The sequence below is a fragment of the Ammodytes marinus genome (assembly GCF_949987685.1).
Source record: "Ammodytes marinus genome assembly, chromosome: 9".
Lineage (NCBI taxonomy): Eukaryota > Metazoa > Chordata > Actinopteri > Uranoscopiformes > Ammodytidae > Ammodytes > Ammodytes marinus.
This window is the reverse complement of record NC_137213.1, coordinates 11,907,282-11,924,877: the sequence shown is the minus strand read 5'-3', so window position 1 is coordinate 11,924,877 and position 17,596 is coordinate 11,907,282. Positions and strand designations below refer to the sequence as shown.

Sequence of the window (17,596 nt, the reverse complement as noted above, 5' to 3'; positions counted from 1 at the left end):
AGATTTTCAGTATAAGTATGGAAAACATCTGAAGAAGAATATTGATGTTGACCAAAAGAATGTTATAAAATTCCAGATGCTGATGTAAATGAAGATGGTACTATTTTCAATGTGCGTTGCAAATGAAGTCACATAAATTCTGGTTCTCTCCCAGAATGAGGCAGTTTTCTCTAGAAAATCTCTATCAAATTTGGTGACAATCATCATATAGTTTTTTATTTATTTCACACAGAACTGAGCCTAAAACATTTTCAGAACTTCAGAACACTATAACACCTCGCTGGTTTAAATGATTTTCTTTCTGTCTCATATGTGCAATAAAAGTCGAACAAGGCTTTGTTTTATTACATCATTAATAGCTTACTTTTTAAGAAGCGTTGCATTAAATGTAGATGTTAAGAATATATTCTTTGATTTTTAAAGCATGTTATTGGGTGTTGCTTTCTAATTAAAATACATAATTATTAAGATTTAATTAAAAAAAAATAGTCAGGCAATCACAGTAGTCCACCCAAAAAAAAATGTATTGGCCAAACCTCAGAAAAAGGGAAGGAGGGGGGGGGGGGGGGGAGAAAGCGGCGCGGGGAGTAATCTTTAGAGATAGGGTTGTAATTTTGCTAAGTGAGTCATCAAAGATAGCCATTTAATCCCAGATTTGTCCCAGACAGGAAGAGCGCATTCTTTTGATCAGGAAATGAGGCCATCACTGGGCCTCAAGAGAAATACCCAAATCCATTTTGGGGATTGAAGTCAATTCAGGGAATGAAAAGATCAACAAACTATTTGTCAAATGCAAAGCCTGTGGTTATCTAATTAAGTAATATAACATATATAGAAAAATACACACAAATGAGTCTATTGCTGCACGGCAAAAACATGGCTCTAGGAGGAACGTTTTAGAAATGAAACATTTTGTTCACACTTCAGCCATCAAAGGATAAAAAGAACACCCACCCAGCCAGTTAATTCACCAAAAGGTGTTTATGACATTATAGGGGAACCTGGCCATTCAATAGAGGTGTAAGATTATATGTATATCAAAATCTATGTCCTGGTAGCTACATCGACACATTAACGTTTTCATGTTTTGGCTTTGAAGTAAACATGCTTTATAACATTTGCCATTATGCAACCAGCACTCTCTCACACACAGAAATATCACTGCTTTGACGGCCGTCCTCCATTATTGAGTGGAGAGAGGGAAAGAGAAAGAGAAAAACTGCAGGTGGTTGGCGTTTAATATTTAAGAGGTTTCGCTGGATTCCTGCACCTGCCTTGCATACTGAAGGAGAACTGAGGATTTTCTCAGCAGACCTGGCCTCCAGACCCTATGGCCCTCCAACCCACCAACCCACCCCTCAGCCCAAATCCCTGTCTTCACCTCAAAGCCTAGTCTGCACCCAAACACTTTCAGCTTCATGCTTTATTCATCTTCCATAACATGAACATCACAAGTAAGTCCGTCAGCCACTCCTCGGAATCCGGGATTAATGTAAATCCCGACAAACAAAGCGGATTCGGTGGTGGATGACAATGGATATAGGTGCCATTTGCATTGAAATAAGAATTCATTAGATCCATCTATATCCAGGAGACAGCTGCCTATTTCTGCGTTGATGTGACATTTTTTGTTTGCGCGGAAACATTTCCTCCGGATGAGGTGTGGAGATGGAGGTGTCCATGTTGATCTGGAGAAATGTTTGTCACGATTCCTACCCACTCTTTTATTTTCTGACAGATCGGCTGCAGCGCTTTTACACCAAATGTTATTTTTTTGGGGGGGAGAATACGCCGGCACGCTCCCTCAGGGCCCCCAATTCTGAAGCTTCTCGCTTTTGTCCTCAGCGTGGCTCTCAGCAGGGGAAGAGGCAATGTTTTATGTTCAAAACGAAACGAGGTGTCATGAGGCGTCACTAAATGCAAGGGGGACTGTGTTAGATTGCTTCGCTCCGGTACGAGGGGCTGTTCTCGTGTCTGTTTGGTGCCTATCACTTGCTGCCGGTTTGCCTCATCATAAATAATGCAGCCGGCATCCTGCCCATCCAACAAACACCTAAATGAAGACAGTCTGCATTGCAGATTTTTTAGAATGAGTAAGGTTACTTCAAGGGGCACGGCAAACCCGAATGAGAAAACAACAGGAAACGTTTGACGCGGTGTTTACAAATCTATGTATTCTTGTTGGAATGGTTTTTGTGTGTGTGTGTGTGTGTGTGTGTGTGTGTGTGTGTGTGTGTGTGTGTGTGTGTGTGTGTGTGTGTGTGTGTGTGTGTGTGTGTGCATGCATCCGCCTGTGTGAGTGGAATAAGGAAAGGTGCCATACATATCAGGGCAGTAAAGAGGGAGAACAGATAATTCTACGGGTGAATACGTTCGCCTGCATAATACAGTACAGCTCTACCTCTCAAAATACCATGTTTTTGGGGGGAGATAAGATTGGCAGAAAAGGAATATGCGATGACAGTTATCTAACGCATCAAAGTCTGCTCAAGAAATGCTCTAGAAAACTTGTGGCTGAGACAGTCCAACAATCAAAATTCTGCTCCCCCTTCTACTTTTAATCTACCTGGGTTTCTGATGAAATACCGTCGCTGGAGGCCTGTCAATGCCTATTAATACTGGGAGTAAAGACAAAGCAAATACTATGCAGCATGACAACGAATAGCCTAATGTATGAACAGAGGCAGTTATAAATGCAGGGATTCCATTCATAAATATTCATCGGTTGCAGTTAAAAATGTTAGTCAGTATTAAAGGATAATGGGTATAGCCATTAATAGTTATACATGTTAATAGAGTCATCATCATTGAGGGGCAACAGGCTTCTTACTTTCTAAGAAGTGTTTGACCATAGTTAAAGCTCGGGCGTGATTTCTTGTTGGTCAAAGTTAATATGAGCTGTACACTTTGACCAATCAGAGCGAGACTCAGATTCTCTGTTCTTATTGGCTGTTGGGACTGTCCATTCATTTTGGCACGACTTTGTTGGTGTAGAGCAGGGGTCCCCAAACTTTTTTCACTGAGGGCCACATACAGAAAAATCTACGAAGGGCCGGGCCACTTTGCAAAAATAACACATTTATCAGGACATGTAGCTGCTCTGATGTTTAGTTTCATAGTGTCTTCGTAAATTGTAATCCTTCTTCACGGCAACACTTTCCTTGCACATTAAACAGACACATTTCCCCTCTTGTTTATATGCCAATGATACACCCAGTGTTTTCTGCCTTTGCGTCCAATGTCCAGCAGGGTGAAAATAGTATCCAGCCGAGGTCCCGACCCTCCTAGGAGGGTCCGGGGGTATGCCCCCCCCCGGGAGATTTTTTAAAGTTTTTAAAGCAAAATGCATGAATCTGGTGCACTTTGAGAGGGAAATTAATTAAGAGGCTAAATCTGAAGAATTTTGTATGAAAAAAAATGGAGACACTGTGTCAGATGAATTAGAAGCTATTGGAGAAGGACACATAGATTTTCCATAATAATATTAATTTAAAATAAAATATTATGCAGGGTCCTCTGGGAAGGGCTTGTTGCTCATTTTCTTTTATGGGACATATTTCTCTGTAATATAATGAGTGCATTTAAATTATTTAAAAATTAAAAGCGCCATATTACATTATATTTTTAAAATGTGCCACGGGCCAATCAATCAGTGTTTGACACCCCTGCACTAGTGGGTTAACTAAGAAATGCAAAAAAAAAAAAAATTCAAAGGGCCATATTACATTATCTTTTTAAAATCGGCCACGGGCCAATAAAAAGCGGGCCGCGGGCCGTAGTTTGGGGACCCCTGGTGTAGAGCTTGTCAGGGAGGGACCATAGGGGAGGGACCAAAGAGAACAAGTGGAGCGGTTGAGGTATTTGGATTCGAATCTTTATCCCAACTGCCATTTTCTCCCCAAATCCTCCACCTCAGCTTTAAGCAGTTGTCTGCTAAGTTGAATGTTAATATTTCATAACAAAAATTTCCTTTGCAGTAAGTATTAATTTACGTCTAGAAATAATGTGTATTGTAGTCCCTTCTGGCCTCACATAAAACACAACTGAATTAGTTCTGAGAATTCACTTGAGAATGAAGGTTGCCTATACTCCATTCCCCAGGCTGCTTCTCTGGGTTATTATTGACTTTAGTATAACTTGCAGTAGGTAATGTTTCTTGGTTCACATTTGTTTAGGAATAATAACTTCTTGCCATGTGTATTGGCTGAAGACAAGCGGCATAATAATGTCAGAAACAAGTCAACCCCATTTCTCTCCTATCCTAATGTCAAAGTCAAATGCCTGCTGTTCAGGGGAGTTCCAGCGAGAGCCAAAGTTTTGTTATTCATTGAGCTGGCTGGAATTTTTTCAAAATGTGATCTCACTGCTCCTGCAGCTTTAGCAATTGACTTCTGTTTATGAGCAGCACAAGTCCCCATGGTTTATAACATCCCAATACGTTAACCTCAATGAAAAGCAGATTAGACATGGGTGAGCGAATGCTTAGTCAAGCATTTACACACACACACACACACACATATACACACACAAATCAAAGATGGTGGACTTTATTTTACCGTGTAGACTAACCTGCTACATCAATATTCCTTAAGTGCACCCAAACATTAGCGAGCAGCCTCCGTGTCCAAATAAGTCGCCCTCAATCAAAAGTAGATTAGGTAGAGGTCAATGACTACCTTGTTGGCTGCCAATGGCCCATGTTGGAAATAATGAATCGCTCAGAACATGACAGAAATGAATAGCATGATATATGAGACGAACATGCTCAACACAGACAGGGCAGGCCTAATTGATAGTCAGATGATTAATAGGGCAGAACACAACAAAAAAAACAATCAATTAATAGTTTCACGTTTGTGGGGCAACACCCACACTGCACTGCCTGTAAAATAGAGAGTATCATGTCGTATAGCGAACAAAGGATAACGAATGGCTGCATGGAATTTTAATTAAAGAGAGTGGCAACGTTTTGTCTGTGCTAAACCGTGTTAACATGTGCCCAGCGTTGGCTGGTTACACTCTGTTGACTGACTTCCCCCAGTGCATCTACTACACATATTCCGCGCTACTGTTCTCCGACTGTAATACAATCTCATTTATAGATAATTGATTCTGGGATACATGCCATCTAAGTCTGTCTTCTGGGAAGCAGGCTACTGGTCACACAACCGCTGAAAAGCTTCAAGACATGAATTTTGAGCCAAGAAATACTATCTTGGCCTGATTCATTCTAATTATTTTCATTTTCTTTCCCAACCCCCTGACAACAACAACTGAACCAAAATCAGGTAAAGTTCAAGCCACACAGCAGTGAACATGTTATGATCAGACAGTTATTATACATTTGTAATATGAAATATGAACACATTGCACATAATAGTAGACTGCAGAGTGTTCACCAAGCATGTCAATTCACCAGAAACCTTGCCTAGAAATCACAGCTCTCCTCTGCACCAAATAAACCTTTTCAAGACGAAATAAACAAACCTCAGGGAATAAGTGGACTTTGTTGGCATGCCACACAAAGTAAATGTCAAGAGTCACATGGGTTTGTAGCCCATGTGAATCAAAACTAAGAGCAAACAGAATCAACGCTGTGCTACACAAAAATGCATGCAAAGGCTCCACCAGTCTATTATTATCAATGAATGTTCTTTTTCACAACCAAAACCAGCCCTCACTTTCAAGCTTGTTTTATGACATCTCAAGTACTATTCATCATTATGAATTAAATTTTAACACAAGGTCATCTTGTCGTGAAAATGTCAATAAGCCTGTGGCAAGTGTGAGCCATCCACGGCACATAAAGCCACAATTAAATACTCTATACCGTCATTTCATCTGTCTATTGAAGTAAGAGGGCAGGAAATAATCTGAATGTGTCAATTGGCCTATCGCTCAAATGGGAATAGTTCACAGTTATCACCTCATTAGAGTTCAGATTGTAGCCCTGATCCTAGAGGAAAGCTTTTATCTCCTCTCAAATATTAAGGGGTAGTGGGTGGGGGGGGGGGGGGGGCTGTTGATGAACTGATTTGTCGTTACGGCTAATACTGACTCGTGCCATCCATCATGTTATGAGATGTAGCACAGCTCGCAGAGAGCTTGGCGTGTTGCCTGCTTCTCTCAAGGCAAGAGATGCCGGGCCCCAGCTGCTTAGATGCCCTGGTTTCTGGTGCAGCTGAGGTGCCAACCGCTTGCCTAGCATACCTGGCAAAGAATGGAATTGTGCCAACCACTCCACAAGACTTTTGATGCGAGAGTCCACTGTGCATTCCAAGTGCAGCAGTATTATTTCTATCCATCTATTTATCCATCTATCCATCCATCCAGTATCCAAAGACATTGTAACAAAGCCAAGTCAAGGTACAGGCCACAGGGGTCGGTGTGTGTAGACGCGAAACACGATCAGTATTCAATAATTGGGTTGTTTGATTTAAGTTGAATGCACATTACTATCGTGGCATTTCTGACTTTTTTGGTAAGCAATATGCATTACATTACATCAATAAATTGCTGAAAGTAGTATGTTAATGAAATGATCCTGAATTGAGATTGACAGCCTCTTCCAGCACTGCATACATTATGTATCACTGGGTGAGATTTAATCGTAATAGTTTGAAGTACAAAACAGTAAAAGAGATCCATAAGGCTTTCAAAGGTCCAGTGATACGATTTAAAAATAATCAGCTATATATATATATTTTTTAAGTAATGAGATGCATTGACACATTCTTTGCACCAAAAAACAACAGGGTTAAGTTCTGACAGTTTAGCTCAGGCAACACAACTTATAATCAAATGTAATTGTAATGTCCTTTCGCTTCATTTGTTCAGCCTGATGATTCATGTTTCATGTTCTCTCACACCAAAAGCACAAGTGTGACAATGAACAAAGCAGGATCATTATTTTCAAAGGAGAGTGCGATTGCACTCTCTTGGTCTCTCCTGGTTGTCATAGTGGCACACGCTACCCTGAGTTTCCACTAAAATGTTCAGCCCAAAAGTGTTTGCCTTAAATAAGCATCCATCCACACTTCTTACCAATTCTATGGCCATATTTGTGTTGCTTTTTTTCAGGGAGTTAGCTTAACAGATGATATCACAGTGTTTGATGCTTTTACAGCTCCAATTTGTCAAATCATTCTAAGGGGAACTACTGTCAATGAGTGCAATGCTATGTTTTACACTGGAAAAAATCTGAGATGTGGGCAGCGCAGGCTAAATTGTTATCGGGATACTTTCAATCACTCACCACAAGCATGGTTTAATCTGTTTATGACACCATTGGGATTTTAATTCATATAAGTACTTACAGTAGTAACATGTATGTTAATACCGATGTTTACAAGCCTAATGGATAAAATACATCCTCAGTGTCTCAAATGAGCAGGACTTTCCTAAGTGTGCACACACACACACACACACACACACACACACACACACACACACACAAGAGAGACAGACTGCAGTGCTGCAACTAATTCCAAAGAGTGTTCCCTGACACTCCCGTCTCCTTCCTTACCCTGATCACTTCCTGTTCTAAGCTGCACTGCAGTGGCTTGGGCATACTCTCCAGAAAAATGTCACACACTCCTTGTACACCAAGACTTTTATGAGGAGTAACAACCCACTCAAATTCACAAGCATGTCTTGCTTGGTGAAAAGCTACGCTGTCATGGATTATGTATGCCACCAAACGGTTGCTTAAATTGTCATTTTAAGGGGTGAAGATTGCTCCAACTACCAGTACGCTTCGGGTGACACAATTAGCAAAGATAAACAGCAAAAACAGATGTCTCACTCAATCTCTATCATAGAGTGATGAGTGATGTTAGTCACCAATTTGTGAATTTTGCTTTAATTATAGCCAGAAGCCCTCGGAGATCTTTGTGTAAATTGCCCCTACCTGAAAAAACAACTTTTAGGTTAACTTTCCCAGGGAATTGGGTACTTATCTAATATTTATAGCCCCTCTGATTGCATGGCATAATTACAACCTTGGCCTTAAGAAAGGCTTTGGAATAAATTGAATTAATTTGGCAGCCATAAGTTGTGCCTGAATGCTGATTCACTCCACTCCCTCTCCACCTCTGGAGAATCATCTGATTGAATACACCAATAATACATTTAAAGCAGAAAAAGTTCTTCATCAGACAAGGAATGCCTGGAGGTGGATGGAACAAAAACTGTGTATTTTCCAAATTTGAACGCATGTGTGGAGAGAGTCTCAGCCCCACCCTGTAAAGCTTTAAGACAACACGGTTTTGAAAAGTATCTCGCCAGACTCATTCTCTTATCTCTCTCTTTAGGTCACAATTCTTCTTTATCCGCTCTCTATACCTGTCTATCCTACTTGCTTTTCTCTTTCCCTTGACTGCTCACATACGAAGCGTACGCACAGGGCTGCTGATCCCAGTCCCCCTCTGCGGTCTTCCAACATGCAGCTGGGGTCACGGATGATTAAAGCAGTGGCAGGTGGACTCCACTTTGAAACTATCAATAGACCCCCGGGAGTCGAATCAAACAGCAAAGCCCTCCATCTCTGTCAGCCCAAAGCTCTCAGTGTAACCGAGGGAGAGGACACGCAGAGGGTGAGAGGGCAGAATCCACCTCCGCATCCCCATCGTACACTGTAGCACGCTTGTGGAAGAAAAGAAAAAAGAGGCTGTGTACTATATTCATTCAACTGGCCTTGTAGCCTTTGGCCATTAGGGGCATGGGCAGGGATGGGGGGGCGGGGGATGTCTTCTGCAGCATTCTATCTTCCCATTGTCCTGCGCTACTGTATAGTTTGAAAATACTGATATTCAATCAACTATGGTCGTATAGTTGCTGCTGTGCTGCTGTTGATTGAATCAAAATGGCAGAAGCAGCAGAAGTCAACGTTGGTCGGTCATAATCCATCCGCCACTTTGATCCACACACAAATATCTCAACAACTATTGGGTCGGTTGCCATGGAATTTTTGCACAGACATTCATGATCTCCCAGTGGATGAAGTTGACTTCCGCCATGAGCTTGACAATTGAGGATTTGAGTGAAATGAGTTGGTTGAAATAACTGTGTGGTGAATCGCAATGAAATTTGGTAAATTTTCATTTTACAGTAATCTCTTTGGTGTTCCTCTATTGTGCAAATTCAATGTTTTGTTTTTTTGTCCAATACTTTGTCTTTGGACCAAATACCGGTGAAACTAATGACACTTTATTTTTTGTGATGTCTTTATTGATTCCGAGCTCCAAAAAAATCGATATATAGAAAATGTATAATAATGGTGTTTCAACAACAACCTCCGCACCCGTAGATGTCGCATTACACCTATTGCCTCCAACTGCTGGGGAGCATTCCCGTTGTGGTAGAAGAGTGAAATCTGGAAGCAGCATGGCCAACACAGATGACAAATTATTGTGGGCCCTTTTAAATACAAGGCTGAATAACGCAATACATCGCAGTGTGCATAGTATTGTGATATATCAAATCGTGACCAATGTATCGTGATACGTATCGTACCGTGCAGTCCTTGCCAATACCCGCCCTATGGCGCAACAGCCTCCACTGCACTATGTTTAATGCTGATAAGCAAATATTAACATGCTTTGTTAGACGCTAAAAGATAAAAAAGGTACATATGGTAATAATCATGCTTGCATAAAATCCCCATGTGAGGCTTGGCATATAAATATGCTCTCGCTCTCTCTTTTTCTGTGTGTCCCTCTCTCTCTCTATTTATACTGCTTAGAGTTCAAATCAGCGAGCACAGTCATTTATGTGACTGTCTGGGCGGCATGGTAGTATTTCCAGGAGGAATGATTTAATGGAAATGTCAAGAGCAGCAGTCGCTCCAAGCAAAGGCTGAACCCCTGTGATACAATGTGAGCCACTTTACCTCAGTGGGGAGATGACAGACTTGTTGTCATTCAGCACCGGTCGCGACCAAAATCTCCCTTTATCAGAACAGAAATGGCATTGTCACTTTTTAATGGGATTACACGTCTTTCATTGCATATTAATTTGCAAGAAATCAATATGGGGCTGGCCGTGGTTCTATTTTTAGGGGGAGCTTTTTAAACATTCAGCCTTTAAAAAAAAGGCAATGAGGAGGAAAGGGAAAGAGGTTTGGAAAATCCGACTATAGTTTATTGTCATTTCTGAAAGGGAAGAGACGGAATGAAAGAAAGTACGAAGGTCAAGCAGACCCCTAGAAAAAGAGATGGTTCATTCCAATGGGTACATTCTTACATTTTGAAATACAATGGGCGAATGGATAATGGTTGTAAGGCGGGGAGGAAAGAAGGACAACTGAGTGACTGGAATGCAGGGAAATGCTGGATGAAAGAGGGAGGGAAGGAAGGAAGCCACCAATAACTTGTTTGTACCATCATAAAGTATTCATCACAATCTGTTTCAAACATAGGTGTAGATTTTTGGGTGGAGGAAAGGGATATGTCCCCTTCAATATATAGAAGAGGTAAATGTGTCCCCCTTAAAATAAATATGAAGAAAGTCCCCAAAAGAGGTAGAAATAACATTTACAGGGCATCGAAACATTTATATATCCTTTTTACGTGTAATATTTACCAATATTTTTCTGACTAGCCTCGAGCAACGCAATGCAGACAGTGTAGTAATGTAAGTAGCTAGCTAGCAAGCTTGTTTAGCTTAATATACTTTACTTCCTTACCTACGGGGTTTCTGAATTAGATTGAACTGATGAATGCTAACATAATCTACTTACTTTTGCCTTAAATTACAGTTTAGCTGACTCGCTTGGCTTACCTAACATTAGCTAACAGCTAGCAGATAGCGCACCATTTTAATTTACAATGTTGGATTGGCACTTCATCAATGATGTACACTTAAATGTTAGTTAACACTGGTGCTCAGTCGTGAACAGTGAAAAAACATAAAATCATCTAAAAAAAAAACATCAAAAAACACAAGTGAAAAATAGCCTAGGCTATATGTGAAAGCCTTAGAGCCTTACTGCGTCATATTCCATTATATGTATCACCAGGTACCAGAATATTGCCTTATTTTACATACATTCAGAAATGTCTGCCATAAAAGAATAAAGAAAAAGCTCAAATTGGTGCATAAACCCATATTGACGTTCAAGGTTTTGTGGGGGAGGACCCCCAGACTCCTGCTTATAATGCCCCCCCTCCAATATCGAAACAAAATCTACGTCAATGGTTCCAAAGCATTATTTTCATAAATAACGTTTTACTTTTCGTTAAGAATTGTATTGAGTATGGGGTTTAGCTGCTTCCATGGGGCAGGAGCTGTCCAGGGTTCTGAAACCGCATGCGAGTAGATTTAACATGAAAGTAAAAAGTCAGTTTTCACCTTTGCATTATGCTCTTTGCTTTACTCTTTACAATGAAAACACCAGACAAATAGCATTCCCGGTTTGAAGGAACATATTCACAACATGGATGGAGAACATGAGGGCTGAGGAGAGTTGCTGCCTCTTCAACTCAGTATACTTTCTGAAGCTTTTATTGCACCGACATGGGACATGGTCTGCTCAATTACTGCGGTGACCTTCGGATGGGCGCGGTTGTTCTTATCGTGCGATCTCCACCAGTTGCCATTACACCACAATTAAAATGCGTGTTGAAGGCGACCTGTCACCGCGGCCGTTTGCCGCGCTGCTGCACGGCACCCTGTAGTGGAGAGGGTGACATCTGTGACTCCTCGCCCAGGGAGCGCCGGTAGACGCTCCTCACAGTCTAGTTATTCTCTCTGCTCTGCCTTTAAAAAAAAAGAAAGACCACCGAATAATTACACCAACAACTTCTCCGGCCAGGGGAGTTTTCCCTTTTCCTCTTTTTGCAAGCGCAAAACCAAACCCCACACGTTCCTAGATGAAAGGTAAGATATTTGTTTTTCTTTTGCTGTTAACCGAACGCATCGAGTACTGAGGCTTGATATGGTGTAGTGATAATAATCTGTGTATAAACTCCGGGTGATTATCAGTGTATAGGCAAATAACAAATGACATTTTCAGAGTTCTGCCCCGCTTTAGCGATCCTTTTTTCCCCCTCTCATTCTAATTGTGTCGTACTGGGATTGTCTAGCCCAGAGGACTCGCCTGTTAAGTTTTCTCCACATGCATCTCTTGCCATTTTAATGGATCCTGAAATGTGATTAAAACAACTCGACGAGTTAACTCAAAGGTCAGATGTGCACCGCGTAAGGTAACACTTGAATCATTTGATAAATCTACATTGTAAATGACTATTTGCTGTTTAACTGGCTGTTTTCCACATGGCACCTTGCGTTCAGGCTTGCAGCTGTTTTGGGTTTTGAGACAGAGAGTTGCATGCTGCTGTAGAAAGCGATGCGGGCAGCCCATTGCTGAGTAATTATCGATCAACTTTAAAACACAATATTCCACTTTAGTGCAACCGCAAATATGTCTCCGTTTACGAATGAGTCTGTGTCACGCTAAGAGTTTAAAGTGATGAAATAAAAAGGGATTTTCTTAAGGAGTTTTTTTTTTAAATGCATCACAGAAAGTGATGGTCTCTTGCTTTATTAAATTCCAGTGATGAGCTTCATTCTAAACACAAAAAATCAGCCAGCTCGATTGCCTATTAGAATAAATTACTGCAGGAAAGCTGGATATTGTTTGCGCAGTTGCATGAATTTAAGAACCGCGTAAAACTGCCGAACAAGTTGCCATTTACCAAGAAGTCAGTATTATCTTTAGGACCCGGCGGAGCACTCGTGTGTAACTGGACATAGTGGCTCCATTTGAGGAAGATTGCTTGTCTATCCCTTCCTCTCCCGCTCACAACTCGGCTGGGCTGGAAATCTACCTGTCCTGTCCAAACGACCCCCCTCAAGAGTTTCTCTCCATCGGGATGTGTTTTGATGGACTTTAATGAATTTGCGGCCACTGTGAATCCCCCCCTTAGTGGCTACTAGAAGTATTTGGTCGTGCGCCATTCCAATGAATGCTGCGCCAAGAGCAGCGCTGCGTAAAAGGAAATAGCTTGTGTGGACAACACCAGTCGGTCCTCAGGGGCGTTTGTGAGCGCGAAAGAAAAAGGTCTGAACGCGAGCGAGAGATAGGACATTATCTCGAAGGAAAGGCTGCCATAGCTAGACGCAAAGTTTAAAGAAAAGTTGAGAGAAAGAAAAAAAAACGCCGCACTCTCCACGTGAATGCGCGCTCTCCGCGCATACATCGCTTTTATTGATCCATCTGGAGCGAATTCAGAATACGTTAGAAAGTGAATAATCAGTCAAAGGCGTTTAGGAGATTCCTTCCCCAACTACTCGTGGCTGTTAATAACTTGTTGAATGAGCAGCTCTTCCCGGGAACGCATTTAAATGTGAGTATTGCTGTGTTTTGAGCACTCCGATTGTGCATTTTCCTTTTTGCACACCGTCTCTTGTATGATGATGATGATGATGACAATCGTGACTAAATTGGAAATAATATGGTAATTACAGTGGGCTGTTTCATGGGCGGAACGTCGACTGTGACCGGGTTTGAAGTGGGGTTAAATGAATATAGAATGAGCGGTTCGTGTGAAATTGAGAGGGGGAAAAAAGGAAAGAAAAACACTGCAATTTCTATCCATAGCTATCCATCTAAGTTGAAGTTTGGCTGAATCCGATGAGGATTTCTTAATTTTAAAAGGTGTTGGGGTTTCTAAAATCTGGATTTGCATCGCTTGCATTTAGTCTAAAGTGTTTATTTGAAGTGAATTGCATTTTTTTTCTAACTCGTTTCATGAACTAAATTGAGTGACTTTTACCTGTTGCGCAGCAGGTCAGTAAAGTCATATGTAGGTATGCCTCGCCTCTGCGCAAAATCTGACCCAGAACAAAATAAACACAGCCTCTGTTGCTGTAAATATCTAGTTTATACTGTTAGTTCTATAATCTGGTCGGTGCTTAATTTATAACGGGGATATGCAGAACATATTTCAACGTATTAGGATTCTGCCTTATATGTCTCCTGTTTATGATTAGTTGAATGTTGCGTGTCCTGGATTTTAAAACGCTTGCAACATGCTCTGCATTTTCGCTTGTTAGTGGTTCTGGAGAAGAATTTTGAATAATGTATGGCAGCAGATTTCACGTGTGGCAGTGGTATAGGCAGACAGCCTGGATCTCTGGCTGGGCTCCACACTGAGAGACCCCTCACATTGTCACCACATCAACTGCATCCTCTTAGTAAAAAAAAAAGCTCTTTGCAGAAAAAGCACAGCCGGCCGGCCCTTGTTGTAAGTAAGTAAGTGACTCCAGTTGCAGGTTAAAAGTGCAGCCCTTTGGACACTGATTGTTATGCACTTACGGATCTAACGCAGCAATGGTTGCTTTGGAGAGAGAAAGAAATTGAGATTTTTTTTAAGAGAGAAAGAGCAAGAAAGAGAAATTGAATAAGAGAACCAGAGAGAGAGATAAAGAGAGAGAAATACAATGAGAAGACAAATGTGTGCCAGCACAGACATGCTTCTGTGTGCCAGTTGATCCCACTGTGACTCATATGGAAGGGTTGGCTCTTGGAAGCATTAACCCGTTTATTGTTGCACTCATCAGCCAGCCACGAAGCATCAGTCTGCTCAAACTGGGTATGGATCACAAGTCAATTGTTAGATGTGAGCTAAATCAATAAAAACAACGAGGCGGAATTGTATGTGTGTGTATGTGCATCCAACAATCCATACCAGGTGCTGAGTACAGAAATACAAGAGAACAACATAAAAATTGTTTCAGGATAAACCAGAGTCTAGCTTTAATTCTCATTTATACAGACTATAGTATTCATTTTCATACGTTGGCCTTCTGAAGAAGACTGCAGGATCTTGAGCAGTCGAAAGACATCAAGGTACAAAAAGTAATTCTAGTCTGTATACAAGAACATTGAAGTTAATTTAGTAAGGTAGACTAAATGCATCCTTTTGGACTCTCATTGTAAGCTGTTTTTTATTTTTATTTCATTATTATAATTTTTTGATATCAATAAAAGTGTCATCCCTTATGTCAGTGTTTAATATTGGCCCTCAAGATTCGCTCTGGAGCATATAAGGCAGTTCTGAGATCCTGATTTGTAGCACCATGGACAGCTCTCCCCCTCCCCCACACACACTCACACATGGGGATGGAATATATCTGCTATGTTTTTGTTTTTTTTAAGGGTCAGGGCCGGGAGTTTGTAACCAGCATAAAATCCACGGGGCACTGCTGCCTGCTCACCTTTTTAAAACACTCCGCCATGCTTGAGCTGCCCAGGGGACGGGATGCAAGCGGACACAAGGGGGTGTTTCAGAGGTTTCAAAAACAAGCCAAGGAAAAGAGAGAGAGAGGGAGGGAGAGAGAGAGGGAGGGAGAGAGAGAGAAAGGGAGGGAGGGAGGGAGAGAGAGCGAGGGAGGGAGGGAGGGAGGGAGAGGGGTGAGGTGGTCACCCTAAGCTCTCTCTCCCTCTCCCCCTCTGCTCAAATATTGATGACTTTTAATATAGAATCTGACCTCATATTTTTCTCTGTGAAATTATGACATTCCAGAGTTTCTCCTTGCATTATGAGGGGCCACCAAGGGTAGACGACTGTCATTTTGTCCTATATTGCATTTCTGTGTTTTTCTGTGTAATTTTTATAAAACATTTGATTAATCTTTAATAAAATTAGGTGAATTAATCTGCAACGGAGACCTTTACATGAGATGAATTGGGTTTTTTAAATGGTGTCAGAACACCGGCTTTGTGCAAAAATAACCTCTCAGGCATAATACAGATTTTATATGGCACATTTTTTTTCTCCTCGTTCCACTGTCACATCAGCAGTGCTGTGATGTTTAATGGTATCTGGACACCTCCTTTCATCTGTAAAGATTTCATTATTCCAGGTGTCTGCGAATTAAAGCCAATATTCCCGCGGTTGGCTCCATATCTGTTGCTTATTAGCTTTGAATGTTCCCTATTAAAGAAAAATAAGATAAGCGACCTTCACCACCCCGCCGCTGGTACCTAATTTATGTCTTTATAATGAAAGTCAACCTCAGTGTTATGAAAGGGAGGAAGGGTGTGTGTGTGGGGGGGAGGGGGGGTGGTGATGTGTGCATGCAACATGATAGTGGTCAATCCCATGACACATCTCTGATCAGGCACTGACAGTTATGTTTATGAAATTTGATACACGCATCCACGTGAAATATTTTGGCTTCTTCATCAACCAGAGCTACGGACGTTTTATCAAATTTGTAATTGGACTCTTCTTCGGAGTATTGCTGATTGACAGGAGCATCTTTAAAGAGTCAAAATTCTTTCCGTGTATTTTCTTCTCACACCAGTTTCTTCCGGTCTCCCAGCAGAGCTGTGTCAAACGAAGCCTGCCATCCATCCCCACTGACATGGTTCGCTTTGAAGGGTCTGCCGAGCCTAGTTAGCAGGGCAGGATTGCAGATAGATAATGTATCCAGCTCAGATGCACATCTTTATAGATGGAATGTATTCGAGCCTGTAGTGATTTTGTGAAAGGGTTATTAGGGTTGTGAGGAGGCAAGCACTGTCTACCGTAGATGTGGTCAAAAACCCATTTAAATTGGCAAAATGGCAGAGTTTAAATGCTGAATTCTAAGGCCTTTGTATGTCTGTGGGGAGCGCAAAGAGCTGCCTGCATGTTTTCACAACTCATTGAGATGAGTTATTGTTTCCCCAAATCTGATCTGAATCTTTGTCCTTTCATATGATAAACCTTAATTAAAAATCCTTTCCTAAATTAATTTAGATTTTGACTCGATAATCTCTTGATAAAAAAGTATAATAATTTGACACAAATCGAAGAGTAGCTTGTTCTTCTGAACATAAAAGACTATGTGCATGCTTCAAATCCCAAGCTTACCTGAAAAACATTGTTTTTCAGCATTGACTGTCAGTCACAGGGGGAGCAGCTATAGCCTGAAGGAATAAAGCTACTGACCGGAACGTTACGGGTTCAACTGCACCTACCAGCTGGGTGTGCCAGTCAAATCTGAATCTGCATTAGAATAAACGCATTGCAGACTTGTAAGGGAGTTTTGAGATAACTGTGCGTGCTCGTTAAAATCATGCCAGAAATAGGCAAGAGTTCAACTTGAATGGAAGTACATTTATTGTGAACAGCCACTCCCGGGAACATTTCACTAAGGCGATACCTTAGGCCACCTAAGCACATTGACAGTCAACACTAACTTTACTTCTATTTACGGTGGCATTACTCTGTTGCAGGCAGTTGTATATATAGCTGCACCTTTTTATTTCCCTCCCGCTCCCGCACACACTTTTTTAAACCGAGACATTGAGATGGTGTGGGTCTCTACTGACTGCTGCCAGGCACCATTACCTGACGAGTTAGGCCATCTGACTGATGGCTTGTGATGGCTCTGAGAAACGTACAATCCCTCAAATAGATCATTTCTGTCTTCCAATTCCACTTTAATATTTCCCAAATGCCTCCGTAGGCATCAGGAAAAACGCAACTCCACCTTTGGCTATTAAGGAGCAACAGTCCGGAAAAAGCAATAACTTAAATGCAGGGAGTTGACACATGGAAATAAGCCTTTTTGTATGAAAATTAAAATTAAGATTAGGTGCTGC

At 41.4% G+C, this 17,596-nt stretch overlaps 1 protein-coding gene across 2 annotated transcripts in view; it reads left to right on the top strand.

Moving 5' to 3' along the window:
• The first annotated feature begins 13,292 nt into the window (after nucleotides 1-13,292).
• LOC307255946 (netrin-G1-like) overlaps nucleotides 13,293-17,596 on the top strand; it is a 57,231-nt gene continuing 52,927 nt past the window's right edge. For both annotated transcript variants that reach the window (XM_080034776.1, XM_080034775.1), the window contains exon 1: nucleotides 13,293-13,346. The gene's annotated coding sequence lies outside the window, so the exon portion shown is untranslated. The remainder of the gene's footprint in view (nucleotides 13,347-17,596) is intronic.